Consider the following 18,734-nt stretch of genomic DNA (forward strand, 5'->3'; position numbering starts at 1 on the left):
GACAAGGGCTGGCAGACCATAAATGTAACCGTTTCAGAGAGAAATGCGACCAATGTGACGATCTCGCGTTATAACGATTCGATGGTGAATGACGAAACACGGAGATTTTCTAAGGTTTTTACTACATATTAACACTTTTCACATTTTCTCGTGTTACGTGGCTGCCAGTCCTCGGTTCATGCAAAATCTTAAGGTCCTAGGTCATGTCCAAGGCACCAAACCGACCAATAATTCAATAATCGATAACTAAAACTATAAATGTAGCTCTTCTTACTGGGCGATTGCATCAACTTAGATGCTTCTCCTGTGTTCTACTGTGCTGCTTGTATTGTCCCCACATACCGCAGCACGCGACAAGGGCTGTTAGATCATAAATGTAACCGTTTCAGCGAGAAATGCGACCAATGTGACGATCTCGCGTTATATCGATTCGATGGTGAATGACGAAACGCGGAGATTTTCTAAGGTTTTTACTACATATTAACACTTTTCACATTTTCTCGTGTTACGTGGCTGCCAGTCCTCGGTTCATGCAAAATCTTATGGTCCTCGGTCATGTTCAAGGCACCAAACCGACCAATAATTCAATAATCGATAACTAAAACTATAAATGTAGCTCTTCTTACTGGGCGATTGCATCAACTTAGATGCTTCTCCTGTGTTCTAATGTGCTGCTTGTATTGTCCCCACATACCGCAGCATGCGACAAGGGCTGGCAGACCATAAATGTAACCGTTTCAGAGAGAAATGCGACCAATGTGACGATCTCGCGTTATAACGATTCGATGGTGAATGACGAAACACGGAGATTTTCTAAGGTTTTTACTACATATTAACACTTTTCACATTTTCTCGTGTTACGTGGCTGCCAGTCCTCGTTTCATGCAAAATCTTAAGGTCCTCGGTCATGTCCAAGGCACCAAACCGACCAATAATTCAATAATCGATAACTAAAACTATAAATGTAGCTCTTCTTACTGCGCGATTGCATCAACTTAGATGCTTCTCCTGTGTTCTACTGTGCTGCTTGTATTGTCCCCACATACCGCAGCACGCGACAAGGGCTGCAGACCATAAATGTAACCGTTTCAGAGAGAAATGCGACCAATGTGACGATCTCGCGTTATATCGATTCGATGGTGAATGACGAAACACGGAGATTTTCTAAGGTTTTTACTACATATTAACACTTTTCACATTTTCTCGTGTTACGTGGCTGCCAGTCCTCGGTTCATGTAAAATCTTAAGGTCCTCGGTCATGTCTAAGGCACCAAACCGACCAAAAATTCGATAATCGATAACTAAAACTATAAATGTAGCTCTTCTTACTGGGCGATTGCATCAACTAAGATGCTTCTCCTGTGTTCTACTGTGCTGCTTGTATTGTCCTCACATAACGCAGCACGCGACAAGGGCTGGCAGACCATAAATGTAACCGTTTCAGAGAGAAATGCGACCAATGTGACGATCTCGCGTTATATCGATTCGATGGTGAATGACGAAACACGGAGATTTTCTAAGGTTTTTACTACATATTAACACTTTTCACATTTTCTCGTGTTACGTGGCTGCCAGTCCTCGGTTCATGGAAAATCTTAAGATCCTCGGTCATGTCCAAGGCACCAAACCGACCAATAATTCAATAATCGATAACTAAAACTATAAATGTAGCTCTTCTTACTGGGCGATTGCATCAACTTAGATGCTTCTCCTGTGTTCTACTGTGCTGCTTGTATTGTCCCCACATACCGCAGCACGCGACAAGGGCTGGCAGACCATAAATGTAACCGTTTCAGAGAGAAATGCGACCAATGTGACGATCTCGCGTTATATCGATTCGATGGTGAATGACGAAACACGGAGATTTTCTAAGGTTTTTACTACATACTAACACTTTTCACATTTTCTCGTGTTACGTGGCTGCCAGTCCTCGGTTCATGCAAAATCTTAAGGTCCTCGGTCATGTCCAAGGCACCAAACCGACCAATAATTCAATAATCGATAACTAAAACTATAAATGTAGCTCTTCTTACTGGGCGATTGCATCAACTTAGATGCTTCTCCTGTGTTCTACTGTGCTGCTTGTATTGTCCCCACATACCGCAGCACGCGACAAGGGCTGGCAGACCATAAATGTAACCGTTTCAGAGAGAAATGCGACCAATGTGACGATCTCGCGTTATATCGATTCGATGGTGAATGACGAAACACGGAGATTTTCTAAGGTTTTTACTACATATTAACACTTTTCACATTTTCTCGTGTTACGTGGGTACCAGTCCTCGGTTCATGCAAAATCTTAAGGTCTTCGGTCATGTCCAAGGCACCAAACCGACCAATAATTTAGTAATCGATAACTAAAACTATAAATGTAGCTCTTCTTACTGGGCGATTGCATCAACTTAGATGCTTCTCCTGTGTTCTACTGTGCTGCTTGTATTGTCCCCACATACCGCAGCACGCGACAAGGGCTGGCAGACCATAAATGTAACCGTTTCAGAGAGAAATGCGACCAATGTGACGATCTCGCGTTATATCGATACGATGGTGAATGACGAAACACGGAGATTTTCTAAGGTTTTTACTACATATTAACACTTTTCACATTTTCTCGTGTTACGTGGCTGCCAGTCCTCGGTTCATGGAAAATCTTAAGGTCCTCGGTCATGTCCAAGGCACCAAACCGACCAATAATTCAATAATCGATAGCTAAAACTATAAATGTAGCTCTTCTTACTGGGCGATTGCATCAACTTAGATGCTTCTCCTGTGTTCTACTGTGCTGCTTGTATTGTCCCCACATACCGCAGCACGCGACAAGGGCTGGCAGACCATAAATGTAACCGTTTCAGAGAGAAATGCGACCAATGTGACGATCTCGCGTTATATCGATTCGATGGTGAATGACGAAACACGGATATTTTCTAAGGTTTTTACTACATATTAACACTTTTCACATTTTCTCGTGTTACGTGGCTGCCAGTCCTCGGTTCATGCAAAATCTTAAGGTCCTCGGTCATGTCCAAGGCACCAAACCGACCAATAATTCAATAATCGATAACTAAAACTATAAATGTAGCTCTTCTTACTGGGCGATTGCATCAACTTAGATGCTTCTCCTGTGTTCTACTGTGCTGCTTGTATTGTCCCCACATACCGCAGCACGCGACAAGGGCTGGCAGACCATAAATGTAACCGTTTCAGAGAGAAATGCGACCAATGTGACGATCTCGCGTTATATCGATTCGATGGTGAATGACGAAACACGGAGATTTTCTAAGGTTTTTACTACATATTAACACTTTTCACATTTTCTCGTGTTACGTGGGTACCAGTCCTCGGTTCATGCAAAATCTTAAGGTCCTCGGTCATGTCCAAGGCACCAAACCGACCAATAATTCAATAATCGATAACTAAAACTATAAATGTAGCTCTTCTTACTGGGCGATTGCATCAACTTAGATGCTTCTCCTGTGTTCTACTGTGCTGCTTGTATTGTCCCCACATACCGCAGCACGCGACAAGGGCTGGCAGACCATAAATGTAACCGTTTCAGAGAGAAATGCGACCAATGTGACGATCTCGCGTTATATCGATTCGATGGTGAATGACGAAACACGGAGATTTTCTAAGGTTTTTACTACATATTAACACTTTTCACATTTTCTCGTGTTACGTGGCTGCCAGTCCTCGGTTCATGCAAAATCTTAAGGTCCTCGGTCATGTCCAAGGCAGCAAACGGACCAATAATTCAATAATCGATAACTAAAACTATAAATGTAGCTCTTCTTACTGGGCGATTGCATCAACTTAGATGCTTCTCCTGTGTTCTACTGTGCTGCTTGTATTGTCCCCACATACCGCAGCACGCGACAAGGGCTGTCAGACCATAAATGTATCCGTTTCAGAGAGAAATGCGACCAATGTGACGATCTCGCGTTATATCGATTCGATGGTGAATGACGAAACACGGAGATTTTCTAAGGTTTTTACTACATATTAACACTTTTCACATTTTCTCGTGTTACGTGGCTGCCAGTCCTCAGTTCATGTAAAATCTTAAAGTCCTCGGTCATGTCTAAGGCACCAAACCGACCAATAATTCGATAATCGATAACGAAAACTATAAATGTAGCTCTTCTTACTGGGCGATTGCATCAACTAAGATGCTTCTCCTGTGTTCTACTGTGCTGCTTGTATTGTCCCCACATACCGCAGCACGCGACAAGGGCTGGCAGACCATAAATGTAACCGTTTCAGAGAGAAATGCGACCAATGTGACGATCTCGCGTTATATCGATTCGATGGTAAATGACGAAACACGGAGATTTTCTAAGGTTTTTACTACATATTAACACTTTTCACATTTTCTCGTGTTACGTGGCTGCCAGTCCTCGGTTCATGCAAAATCTTAAGGTCCTCGGTCATGTCCAAGGCACCAAACCGACCAATAATTCAGTAATCGATAACTAAAACTATAAATGTAGCTCTTCTTACTGGGCGATTGCATCAACTTAGATGCTTCTCCTGTGTTCTACTGTGCTGCTTGTATTGTCCCCACATACCGCAGCATGCGACAAGGGCTGGCAGACCATAAATGTAACCGTTTCAGAGAGAAATGCGACCAATGTGACGATCTCGCGTTATATCGATTCGATGGTAAATGACGAAACACGGAGATTTTCTAAGGTTTTTACTACATATTAACACTTTTCACATTTTCTCGTGTTACGTGGCTGCCAGTCCTCGGTTCATGGAAAATCTTAAGGTCCTCGGTCATGTCCAAGGCACCAAACCGACCAATAATTCAATAGTCGATAGCTAAAACTATAAATGTAGCTCTTCTTACTGGGCGATTGCATCAACTTAGATGCTTCTCCTGTGTTCTACTGTGCTGCTTGTATTGTCCCCACATACCGCAGCACGCGACAAGGGCTGGCAGACCATAAATGTAACCGTTTCAGAGAGAAATGCGACCAATGTGACGATCTCGCGTTATATCGATTCGATGGTGAATGACGAAACACGGAGATTTTCTAAGGTTTTTACTACATATTAACACTTTTCACATTTTCTCGTGTTACGTGGCTGCCAGTCCTCGGTTCATGGAAAATCTTAAGGTCCTCGGTCATGTCCAAGGCACCAAACCGGCCAATAATTCAATAATCGATAGCTAAAACTATAAATGTAGCTCTTCTTACTGGGCGATTGCATCAACTTAGATGCTTCTCCTGTGTTCTACTGTGCTGCTTGTATTGTCCCCACATACCGCAGCACGCGACAAGGGCTGGCAGACCATAAATGTAACCGTTTCAGAGAGAAATGCGACCAATGTGACGATCTCGCGTTATATCGATTCGATGGTGAATGACGAAACACGGAGATTTTCTAAGGTTTTTACTACATATTAACACTTTTCACATTTTCTCGTGTTACGTGGCTGCCAGTCCTCGGTTCATGGAAAATCTTCATGTCCTCGGTCATGTCCAAGGCACCAAACCGACCAATAATTCAATAATCGATAACTAAAACTATAAATGTAGCTCTTCTTACTGGGCGATTGCATCAACTTAGATGCTTCTCCTGTGTTCTACTGTGCTGCTTGTATTGTCCCCACATACCGCAGCACGCGACAAGGGCTGGCAGACCATAAATGTAACCGTTTCAGAGAGAAATGCGACCAATGTGACGATCTCGCGTTATATCGATTCGATGGTGAATGACGAAACACGGAGATTTTCTAAGGTTTTTACTACATATTAACACTTTTCACATTTTCTCGTGTTACGTGGCTGCCAGTCCTCGGTTCATGCAAAATCTTAAGGTCCTCGGTCATGTCCAAGGCACCAAACCGACCAATAATTCAATAATCGATAGCTAAAACTATAAATGTAGCTCTTCTTACTGGGCGATTGCATCAACTTAGATGCTTCTCCTGTGTTCTACTGTGCTGCTTGTATTGTCCCCACATACCGCAGCACGCGACAAGGGCTGGCAGACCATAAATGTAACCGTTTCAGAGAGAAATGCGACCAATGTGACGATCTCGCGTTATATCGATTCGATGGTGAATGACGAAACACGGAGATTTTCTAAGGTTTTTACTACATATTAACACTTTTCACATTTTCTCGTGTTACGTGGCTGCCAGTCCTCGGTTCATGCAAAATCTTAAGGTCCTCGGTCATGTCCAAGGCACCAAACCGACCAATAATTCAATAATCGATAACTAAAACTATAAATGTAGCTCTTCTTACTGGGCGATTGCATCAACTTAGATGCTTCTCCTGTGTTCTACTGTGCTGCTTGTATTGTCCCCACATACCGCAGCACGCGACAAGGGCTGGCAGACCATAAATGTAACCGTTTCAGAGAGAAATGCGACCAATGTGACGATCTCGCGTTATATCGATACGATGGTGAATGACGAAACACGGAGATTTTCTAAGGTTTTTACTACATATTAACACTTTTCACATTTTCTCGTGTTACGTGGCTGCCAGTCCTCGGTTCATAAAAAATCTTCATGTCCTCGGTCATGTCCAAGGCACCAAACCGACCAATAATTCAATAATCGATAACTAAAACTATAAATGTAGCTCTTCTTACTGGGCGATTGCATCAACTTAGATGCTTCTCCTGTGTTCTACTGTGCTGCTTGTATTGTCCCCACATACCGCAGCACGCGACAAGGGCTGGCAGACCATAAATGTAACCGTTTCAGAGAGAAATGCGACCAATGTGACGATCTCGCGTTATATCGATTCGATGGTGAATGACGAAACACGGAGATTTTCTAAGGTTTTTACTACATATTAACACTTTTCACATTTTCTCGTGTTACGTGGCTGCCAGTCCTCGGTTCATGCAAAATCTTAAGGTCCTCGGTCATGTCCAAGGCACCAAACCGACCAATAATTCAATAATCGATAACTAAAACTATAAATGTAGCTCTCCTTACTGGGCGATTGCATCAACTTAGATGCTTCTCCTGTGTTCTACTGTGCTGCTTGTATTGTCCCCACATACCGCAGCACGCGACAAGGGCTGGCAGACCATAAATGTAACCGTTTCAGAGAGAAATGCGACCAATGTGACGATCTCGCGTTATATCGATTCGATGGTGAATGACGAAACACGGAGATTTTCTAAGGTTTTTACTACATATTAACACTTTTCACATTTTCTCGTGTTACGTGGCTGCCAGTCCTCGGTTCATGTAAAATCTTAAGGTCCTCGGTCATGTCTAAGGCACCAAACCGACCAAAAATTCGATAATCGATAACTAAAACTATAAATGTAGCTCTTCTTACTGGGCGATTGCATCAACTAAGATGCTTCACCTGTGTTCTACTGTGCTGCTTGTATTGTCCTCACATAACGCAGCACGCGACAAGGGCTGGCAGACCATAAATGTAACCGTTTCAGAGAGAAATGCGACCAATGTGACGATCTCGCGTTATATCGATTCGATGGTGAATGACGAAACACGGAGATTTTCTAAGGTTTTTACTACATATTAACACTTTTCACATTTTCTCGTGTTACGTGGCTGCCAGTCCTCGGTTCATGCAAAATCTTAAGGTCCTCGGTCATGTCCAAGGCACCAAACCGACCAATAATTCAATAATCGATAACTAAAACTATAAATGTAGCTCTTCTTACTGCGCGATTGCATCAACTTAGATGCTTCTCCTGTGTTCTACTGTGCTGCTTGTATTGTCCCCACATACCGCAGCACGCGACAAGGGCTGCAGACCATAAATGTAACCGTTTCAGAGAGAAATGCGACCAATGTGACGATCTCGCGTTATATCGATTCGATGGTGAATGACGAAACACGGAGATTTTCTAAGGTTTTTACTACATATTAACACTTTTCACATTTTCTCGTGTTACGTGGCTGCCAGTCCTCGGTTCATGCAAAATCTTAAGGTCCTCGGTCATGTCCAAGGCACCAAACCGACCAATAATTCAATAATCGATAACTAAAACTATAAATGTAGCTCTTCTTACTGGGCGATTGCATCAACTTAGATGCTTCTCCTGTGTTCTACTGTGCTGCTTGTATTGTCCCCACATACCGCAGCACGCGACAAGGGCTGGCAGACCATAAATGTAACCGTTTCAGAGAGAAATGCGACCAATGTGACGATCTCGCGTTATATCGATTCGATGGTGAATGACGAAACACGGAGATTTTCTAAGGTTTTTACTACATATTAACACTTTTCACATTTTCTCGTGTTACGTGGCTGCCAGTCCTCGGTTCATGTAAAATCTTAAGGTCCTCGGTCATGTCTAAGGCACCAAACCGACCAAAAATTCGATAATCGATAACTAAAACTATAAATGTAGCTCTTCTTACTGGGCGATTGCATCAACTAAGATGCTTCTCCTGTGTTCTACTGTGCTGCTTGTATTGTCCTCACATAACGCAGCACGCGACAAGGGCTGGCAGACCATAAATGTAACCGTTTCAGAGAGAAATGCGACCAATGTGACGATCTCGCGTTATATCGATTCGATGGTGAATGACGAAACACGGAGATTTTCTAAGGTTTTTACTACATATTAACACTTTTCACATTTTCTCGTGTTACGTGGCTGCCAGTCCTCGGTTCATGCAAAATCTTAAGGTCCTCGGTCATGTCCAAGGCACCAAATCGACCAATAATTCAGTAATCGATAACTAAAACTATAAATGTAGCTCTTCTTACTGGGCGATTGCATCAACTTAGATGCTTCTCCTGTGTTCTAATGTGCTGCTTGTATTGTCCCCACATACCGCAGCATGCGACAAGGGCTGGCAGACCATAAATGTAACCGTTTCAGAGAGAAATGCGACCAATGTGACGATCTCGCGTTATAACGATTCGATGGTGAATGACGAAACACGGAGATTTTCTAAGGTTTTTACTACATATTAACACTTTTCACATTTTCTCGTGTTACGTGGCTGCCAGTCCTCGGTTCATGCAAAATCTTAAGGTCCTCGGTCATGTCCAAGGCACCAAACCGACCAATAATTCAATAATCGATAACTAAAACTATAAATGTAGCTCTTCTTACTGCGCGATTGCATCAACTTAGATGCTTCTCCTGTGTTCTAATGTGCTGCTTGTATTGTCCCCACATACCGCAGCACGCGACAAGGGCTGGCAGACCATAAATGTAACCGTTTCAGAGAGAAATGCGACCAATGTGACGATCTCGCGTTATAACGATTCGATGGTGAATGACGAAACACGGAGATTTTCTAAGGTTTTTACTACATATTAACACTTTTCACATTTTCTCGTGTTACGTGGCTGCCAGTCCTCGTTTCATGCAAAATCTTAAGGTCCTAGGTCATGTCCAAGGCACCAAACCGACCAATAATTCAATAATCGATAACTAAAACTATAAATGTAGCTCTTCTTACTGGGCGATTGCATCAACTTAGATGCTTCTCCTGTGTTCTACTGTGCTGCTTGTATTGTCCCCACATACCGCAGCACGCGACAAGGGCTGCAGACCATAAATGTAACCGTTTCAGAGAGAAATGCGACCAATGTGACGATCTCGCGTTATATCGATTCGATGGTGAATGACGAAACACGGAGATTTTCTAAGGTTTTTACTACATATTAACACTTTTCACATTTTCTCGTGTTACGTGGCTGCCAGTCCTCGGTTCATGCAAAATCTTAAGGTCCTAGGTCATGTCCAAGGCACCAAACCGACCAATAATTCAATAATCGATAACTAAAACTATAAATGTAGCTCTTCTTACTGGGCGATTGCATCAACTTAGATGCTTCTCCTGTGTTCTACTGTGCTGCTTGTATTGTCCCCACATACCGCAGCACGCGACAAGGGCTGGCAGATCATAAATGTAACCGTTTCAGAGAGAAATGCGACCAATGTGACGATCTCGCGTTATATCGATTCGATGGTGAATGACGAAACACGGAGATTTTCTAAGGTTTTTACTACATATTAACACTTTTCACATTTTCTCGTGTTACGTGGCTGCCAGTCCTCGGTTCATGCAAAATCTTAAGGTCCTCGGTCATGTGCAAGGCACCAAACCGACCAATAATTCAGTAATCGATAACTAAAACTATAAATGTAGCTCTTCTTACTGGGCGATTGCATCAACTTAGATGCTTCTCCTGTGTTCTACTGTGCTGCTTGTATTGTCCCCACATACCGCAGCACGCGACAAGGGCTGGCAGACCATAAATGTAACCGTTTCAGAGAGAAATGCGACCAATGTGACGATCTCGCGTTATATCGATTCGATGGTGAATGACGAAACACGGAGATTTTCTAAGGTTTTTACTACATATTAACACTTTTCACATTTTCTCGTGTTACGTGGCTGCCAGTCCTCGGTTCATGCAAAATCTTAAGGTCCTCGGTCATGTCCAAGGCACCAAACCGACCAATAATTCAATAATCGATAACTAAAACTATAAATGTAGCTCTTCTTACTGGGCGATTGCATCAACTTAGATGCTTCTCCTGTGTTCTACTGGGCTGCTTGTATTGTCCCCACATACCGCAGCACGCGACAAGGGCTGGCAGACCATAAATGTAACCGTTTCAGAGAGAAAAGCGACCAATGTGACGATCTCGCGTTATATCGATTCGATGGTGAATGACGAAAAACGGAGATTTTCTAAGGTTTTTACTACATATTAACACTTTTCACATTTTCTCGTGTTACGTGGCTGCCAGTCCTCGGTTCATGCAAAATCTTAAGGTCCTCGGTCATGTCCAAGGCACCAAACCGACCAATAATTCAATAATCGATAACTAAAACTATAAATGTAGCTCTTCTTACTGGGCGATTGCATCAACTTAGATGCTTCTCCTGTGTTCTACTGTGCTGCTTGTATTGTCCCCACATACCGCAGCACGCGACAAGGGCTGGCAGACCATAAATGTAACCGTTTCAGAGAGAAATGCGACCAATGTGACGATCTCGCGTTATATCGATTCGATGGTGAATGACGAAACACGGAGATTTTCTAAGGTTTTTACTACATATTAACACTTTTCACATTTTCTCGTGTTACGTGGGTACCAGTCCTCGGTTCATGCAAAATCTTAAGGTCTTCGGTCATGTCCAAGGCACCAAACCGACCAATAATTTAGTAATCGATAACTAAAACTATAAATGTAGCTCTTCTTACTGGGCGATTGCATCAACTTAGATGCTTCTCCTGTGTTCTACTGTGCTGCTTGTATTGTCCCCACATACCGCAGCACGCGACAAGGGCTGGCAGACCATAAATGTAACCGTTTCAGAGAGAAATGCGACCAATGTGACGATCTCGCGTTATATCGATACGATGGTGAATGACGAAACACGGAGATTTTCTAAGGTTTTTACTACATATTAACACTTTTCACATTTTCTCGTGTTACGTGGCTGCCAGTCCTCGGTTCATGCAAAATCTTAAGGTCCTCGGTCATGTCCAAGGCACCAAACCGACCAATAATTCAATAATCGATAGCTAAAACTATAAATGTAGCTCTTCTTACTGGGCGATTGCATCAACTTAGATGCTTCTCCTGTGTTCTACTGTGCTGCTTGTATTGTCCCCACATACCGCAGCACGCGACAAGGGCTGGCAGACCATAAATGTAACCGTTTCAGAGAGAAATGCGACCAATGTGACGATCTCGCGTTATATCGATTCGATGGTGAATGACGAAACACGGATATTTTCTAAGGTTTTTACTACATATTAACACTTTTCACATTTTCTCGTGTTACGTGGCTGCCAGTCCTCGGTTCATGCAAAATCTTAAGGTCCTCGGTCATGTCCAAGGCACCAAACCGACCAATAATTCAATAATCGATAACTGAAACTATAAATGTAGCTCTTCTTACTGGGCGATTGCATCAACTTAGATGCTTCTCCTGTGTTCTACTGTGCTGCTTGTATTGTCCCCACATACCGCAGCACGCGACAAGGGCTGGCAGACCATAAATGTAACCGTTTCAGAGAGAAATGCGACCAATGTGACGATCTCGCGTTATATCGATTCGATGGTGAATGACGAAACACGGAGATTTTCTAAGGTTTTTACTACATATTAACACTTTTCACATTTTCTCGTGTTACGTGGCTGCCAGTCCTCGGTTCATGCAAAATCTTAAGGTCCTCGGTCATGTCCAAGGCAGCAAACGGACCAATAATTCAATAATCGATAACTAAAACTATAAATGTAGCTCTTCTTACTGGGCGATTGCATCAACTTAGATGCTTCTCCTGTGTTCTACTGAGCTGCTTGTATTGTCCCCACATACCGCAGCACGCGACAAGGGCTGTCAGACCATAAATGTATCCGTTTCAGAGAGAAATGTGACCAATGTGACGATCTCGCGTTATATCGATTCGATGGTGAATTACGAAACACGGAGATTTTCTAAGGTTTTTACTACATATTAACACTTTTCACATTTTCTCGTGTTACGTGGCTGCCAGTCCTCGGTTCATGTAAAATCTTAAAGTCCTCGGTCATGTCTAAGGCACCAAACCGACCAATAATTCGATAATCGATAACTAAAACTATAAATGTAGCTCTTCTTACTGGGCGATTGCATCAACTAAGATGCTTCTCCTGTGTTCTACTGTGCTGCTTGTATTGTCCCCACATATCGCAGCACGCGACAAGGGCTGGCAGACCATAAATGTAACCGTTTCAGAGAGAAATGCGACCAATGTGACGATCTCGCGTTATATCGATTCGATGGTAAATGACGAAACACGGAGATTTTCTAAGGTTTTTACTACATATTAACACTTTTCACATTTTCTCGTGTTACGTGGCTGCCAGTCCTCGGTTCATGCAAAATCTTAAGGTCCTCGGTCATGTCCAAGGCACCAAAAAGACCAATAATTAAGTAATCGATAACTAAAACTATAAATGTAGCTCTTCTTACTGGGCGATTGCATCAACTTAGATGCTTCTCCTGTGTTCTACTGTGCTGCTTGTATTGTCCCCACATACCGCAGCATGCGACAAGGGCTGGCAGACCATAAATGTAACCGTTTCAGAGAGAAATGCGACCAATGTGACGATCTCGCGTTATATCGATTCGATGGTGAATGACGAAACACGGAGATTTTCTAAGGTTTTTACTACATATTAACACTTTTCACATTTTCTCGTGTTACGTGGCTGCCAGTCCTCGGTTCATGCAAAATCTTAAGGTCCTCGGTCATGTCCAAGGCACCAAACCGACCAATAATTCAATAGTCGATAGCTAAAACTATAAATGTAGCTCTTCTTACTGGGCGATTGCATCAACTTAGATGTTTCTCCTGTGTTCTACTGTGCTGCTTGTATTGTCCCCACATACCGCAGCACGCGACAAGGGCTGGCAGACCATAAATGTAACCGTTTCAGAGAGAAATGCGACCAATGTGACGATCTCGCGTTATATCGATTCGATGGTGAATGACGAAACACGGAGATTTTCTAAGGTTTTTACTACATATTAACACTTTTCACATTTTCTCGTGTTACGTGGCTGCCAGTCCTCGGTTCATGGAAAATCTTCATGTCCTCGGTCATGTCCAAGGCACCAAACCGACCAATAATTCAATAATCGATAACTAAAACTATAAATGTAGCTCTTCTTACTGGGCGATTGCATCAACTTAGATGCTTCTCCTGTGTTCTACTGTGCTGCTTGTATTGTCCCCACATACCGCAGCACGCGACAAGGGCTGGCAGACCATAAATGTAACCGTTTCAGAGAGAAATGCGACCAATGTGACGATCTCGCGTTATATCGATTCGATGGTGAATGACGAAACACGGAGATTTTCTAAGGTTTTTACTACATATTAACACTTTTCACATTTTCTCGTGTTACGTGGCTGCCAGTCTTCGGTTCATGCAAAATCTTAAGGTCCTCGGTCATGTCCAAGGCACCAAACCGACCAATAATTCAATAATCGATAGCTAAAACTATAAATGTAGCTCTTCTTACTGGGCGATTGCATCAACTTAGATGCTTCTCCTGTGTTCTACTGTGCTGCTTGTATTGTCCCCACATACCGCAGCACGCGACAAGGGCTGGCAGACCATAAATGTAACCGTTTCAGAGAGAAATGCGACCAATGTGACGATCTCGCGTTATATCGATTCGATGGTGAATGACGAAACACGGAGATTTTCTAAGGTTTTTACTACATATTAACACTTTTCACATTTTCTCGTGTTACGTGGCTGCCAGTCCTCGGTTCATGCAAAATCTTAAGGTCCTCGGTCATGTCCAAGGCACCAAACCGACCAATAATTCAATAGTCGATAGCTAAAACTATAAATGTAGCTCTTCTTACTGGGCGATTGCATCAACTTAGATGCTTCTCCTGTGTTCTACTGTGCTGCTTGTATTGTCCCCACATACCGCAGCACGCGACAAGGGCTGGCAGACCATAAATGTAACCGTTTCAGAGAGAAATGCGACCAATGTGACGATCTCGCGTTATATCGATTCGATGGTGAATGACGAAACACGGAGATTTTCTAAGGTTTTTACTACATATTAACACTTTTCACATTTTCTCGTGTTACGTGGCTGCCAGTCCTCGGTTCATGGAAAATCTTCATGTCCTCGGTCATGTCCAAGGCACCAAACCGACCAATAATTCAATAATCGATAACTAAAACTATAAATGTAGCTCTTCTTACTGGGCGATTGCATCAACTTAGATGCTTCTCCTGTGTTCTACTGTGCTGCTTGTATTGTCCCCACATACCGCAGCACGCGACAAGGGCTGGCAGACCATAAATGTAACCGTTTCAGAGAGAAATGCGACCAATGTGACGATCTCGCGTTATATCGATTCGATGGTGAATGACGAAACACGGAGATTTTCTAAGGTTTTTACTACATATTAACACTTTTCACATTTTCTCGTGTTACGTGGGTACCAGTCCTCGGTTCATGCAAAATCTTAAGGTCTTCGGTCATGTCCAAGGCACCAAACCGACCAATAATTTAGTAATCGATAACTAAAACTATAAATGTAGCTCTTCTTACTGGGCGATTGCATCAACTTAGATGCTTCTCCTGTGTTCTACTGTGCTGCTTGTATTGTCCCCACATACCGCAGCACGCGACAAGGGCTGGCAGACCATAAATGTAACCGTTTCAGAGAGAAATGCGACCAATGTGACGATCTCGCGTTATATCGATACGATGGTGAATGACGAAACACGGAGATTTTCTAAGGTTTTTACTACATATTAACACTTTTCACATTTTCTCGTGTTACGTGGCTGCCAGTCCTCGGTTCATGCAAAATCTTAAGGTCCTCGGTCATGTCCAAGGCACCAAACCGACCAATAATTCAATAATCGATAGCTAAAACTATAAATGTAGCTCTTCTTACTGGGCGATTGCATCAACTTAGATGCTTCTCCTGTGTTCTACTGTGCTGCTTGTATTGTCCCCACATACCGCAGCACGCGACAAGGGCTGTCAGACCATAAATGTGACCGTTTCAGAGAGAAATGCGACCAGTGTGACGATCTCGCGTTATATCGATTCGATGGTGAATGACGAAACACGGAGATTTTCTAAGGTTTTTACTACATATTAACACTTGTCACATTTTCTCGTGTTACGTGGCTGCCAGTCCTCGGTTCATGTAAAATCTTAAAGTCCTCAGTCATGTCTAAGGCACCAAACCGACCAATAATTCAATAATCGATAACTAAAACTATAAATGTAGCTCTTCTTACTGGGCGATTGCATCAACTAAGATGCTTCTCCTGTGTTCTACTGTGCTGCTTGTATTGTCCCCACATACCGCATCACGCGACAAGGGCTGGCAGACCATAAATGTAACCGTTTCAGAGAGAAATGCGACCAATGTGACGATCTCGCGTTATATCGATTCGATGGTGAATGACGAAACACGGAGATTTTCTAAGGTTTTTACTACATATTAACACTTTTCACATTTTCTCGTGTTACGTGGCTGCCAGTCCTCGGTTCATGCAAAATCTTAAGGTCCTCGGTCATGTCCAAGGCACCAAACCGACCAATAATTCAGTAATCGATAACTAAAACTATAAATGTAGCTCTTCTTACTGGGCGATTGCATCAACTTAGATGCTTCTCCTGTGTTCTACTGTGCTGCTTGTATTGTCCCCACATACCGCAGCATGCGACAAGGGCTGGCAGACCATAAATGTAACCGTTTCAGAGAGAAATGCGACCAATGTGACGATCTCGCGTTATATCGATTCGATGGTGAATGACGAAACACGGAGATTTTCTAAGGTTTTTACTACATATTAACACTTTTCACATTTTCTCGTGTTACGTGGCTGCCAGTCCTCGGTTCATGCAAAATCTTAAGGTCCTCGGTCATGTCCAAGGCACCAAACCGACCAATAATTCAATAATCGGTAGCTAAAACTATAAATGTAGCTCTTCTTACTGGGCGATTGCATCAACTTAAATGCTTCTCCTGTGTTCTACTGTGCTGCTTGTATTGTCCCCACATACCGCAGCACGCGACAAGGGCTGGCAGACCATAAATGTAACCGTTTCAGAGAGAAATGCGACCAATGTGACGATCTCGCGTTATATCGATTCGATGGTGAATGACGAAACACGGAGATTTTCTAAGGTTTTTACTACATATTAACACTTTTCACATTTTCTCGTGTTACGTGGCTGCCAGTCCTCGGTTCATGGAAAATCTTAAGGTCCTCGGTCATGTCCAAGGCACCAAACCGACCAATAATTCAATAATCGATAACTAAAACTATAAATGTAGCTCTTCTTACTGGGCGATTGCATCAACTTAGATGCTTCTCCTGTGTTCTACTGTGCTGCTTGTATTGTCCCCACATACCGCAGCATGCGACAAGGGCTGGCAGACCATAAATGTAACCGTTTCAGGGAGAAATGCGACCAATGTGACGATCTCGCGTTATATCGATTCGATGGTGAATGACGAAACACGGAGATTTTCTAAGGTTTTTACTACATATTAACACTTTTCACATTTTCTCGTGTTACGTGGCTGCCAGTCCTCGGTTCATGCAAAATCTTAAGGTCCTCGGTCATGTCCAAGGCACCAAAAAGACCAATAATTAAGTAATCGATAACTAAAACTATAAATGTAGCTCTTCTTACTGGGCGATTGCATCAACTTAGATGCTTCTCCTGTGTTCTACTGTGCTGCTTGTATTGTCCCCACATACCGCAGCATGCGACAAGGGCTGGCAGACCATAAATGTAACCGTTTCAGAGAGAAATGCGACCAATGTGACGATCTCGCGTTATATCGATTCGATGGTGAATGACGAAACACGGAGATTTTCTAAGGTTTTTACTACATATTAACACTTTTCACATTTTCTCGTGTTACGTGGCTGCCAGTCCTCGGTTCATGCAAAATCTTAAGGTCCTCGGTCATGTCCAAGGCACCAAACCGACCAATAATTCAATAGTCGATAGCTAAAACTATAAATGTAGCTCTTCTTACTGGGCGATTGCATCAACTTAGATGCTTCTCCTGTGTTCTACTGTGCTGCTTGTATTGTCCCCACATACCGCAGCACGCGACAAGGGCTGGCAGACCATAAATGTAACCGTTTCAGAGAGAAATGCGACCAATGTGACGATCTCGCGTTATATCGATTCGATGGTGAATGACGAAACACGGAGATTTTCTAAGGTTTTTACTACATATTAACACTTTTCACATTTTCTCGTGTTACGTGGCTGCCAGTCCTCGGTCCATGGAAAATCTTCATGTCCTCGGTCATGTCCAAGGCACCAAACCGACCAATAATTCAATAATCGATAACTAAAACTATAAATGTAGCTCTTCTTACTGGGCGATTGCATCAACTTAGATGCTTCTCCTGTGTTCTACTGTGCTGCTTGTATTGTCCCCACATACCGCAGCACGCGACAAGGGCTGGCAGACCATAAATGTAACCGTTTCAGAGAGAAATGCGACCAATGTGACGATCTCGCGTTATATCGATTCGATGGTGAATGACGAAACACGGAGATTTTCTAAGGTTTTTACTACATATTAACACTTTTCACATTTTCTCGTGTTACGTGGCTGCCAGTCTTCGGTTCATGCAAAATCTTAAGGTCCTCGGTCATGTCCAAGGCACCAAACCGACCAATAATTCAATAATCGATAGCTAAAACTATAAATGTAGCTCTTCTTACTGGGCGATTGCATCAACTTAGATGCTTCTCCTGTGTTCTACTGTGCTGCTTGTATTGTCCCCACATACCGCAGCACGCGACAAGGGCTGGCAGACCATAAATGTAACCGTTTCAGAGAGAAATGCGACCAATGTGACGATCTCGCGTTATATCGATTCGATGGTGAATGACGAAACACGGAGATTTTCTAAGGTTTTTACTACATATTAACACTTTTCACATTTTCTCGTGTTACGTGGCTGCCAGTCCTCGGTTCATGCAAAATCTTAAGGTCCTCGGTCATGTCCAAGGCACCAAACCGACCAATAATTCAATAGTCGATAGCTAAAACTATAAATGTAGCTCTTCTTACTGGGCGATTGCATCAACTTAGATGCTTCTCCTGTGTTCTACTGTGCTGCTTGTATTGTCCCCACATACCGCAGCACGCGACAAGGGCTGGCAGACCATAAATGTAACCGTTTCAGAGAGAAATGCGACCAATGTGACGATCTCGCGTTATATCGATTCG

This window comes from Schistocerca nitens, chromosome 12 (genome assembly GCF_023898315.1).
Source record: "Schistocerca nitens isolate TAMUIC-IGC-003100 chromosome 12, iqSchNite1.1, whole genome shotgun sequence".
NCBI classification, from domain to species: domain Eukaryota; kingdom Metazoa; phylum Arthropoda; class Insecta; order Orthoptera; family Acrididae; genus Schistocerca; species Schistocerca nitens.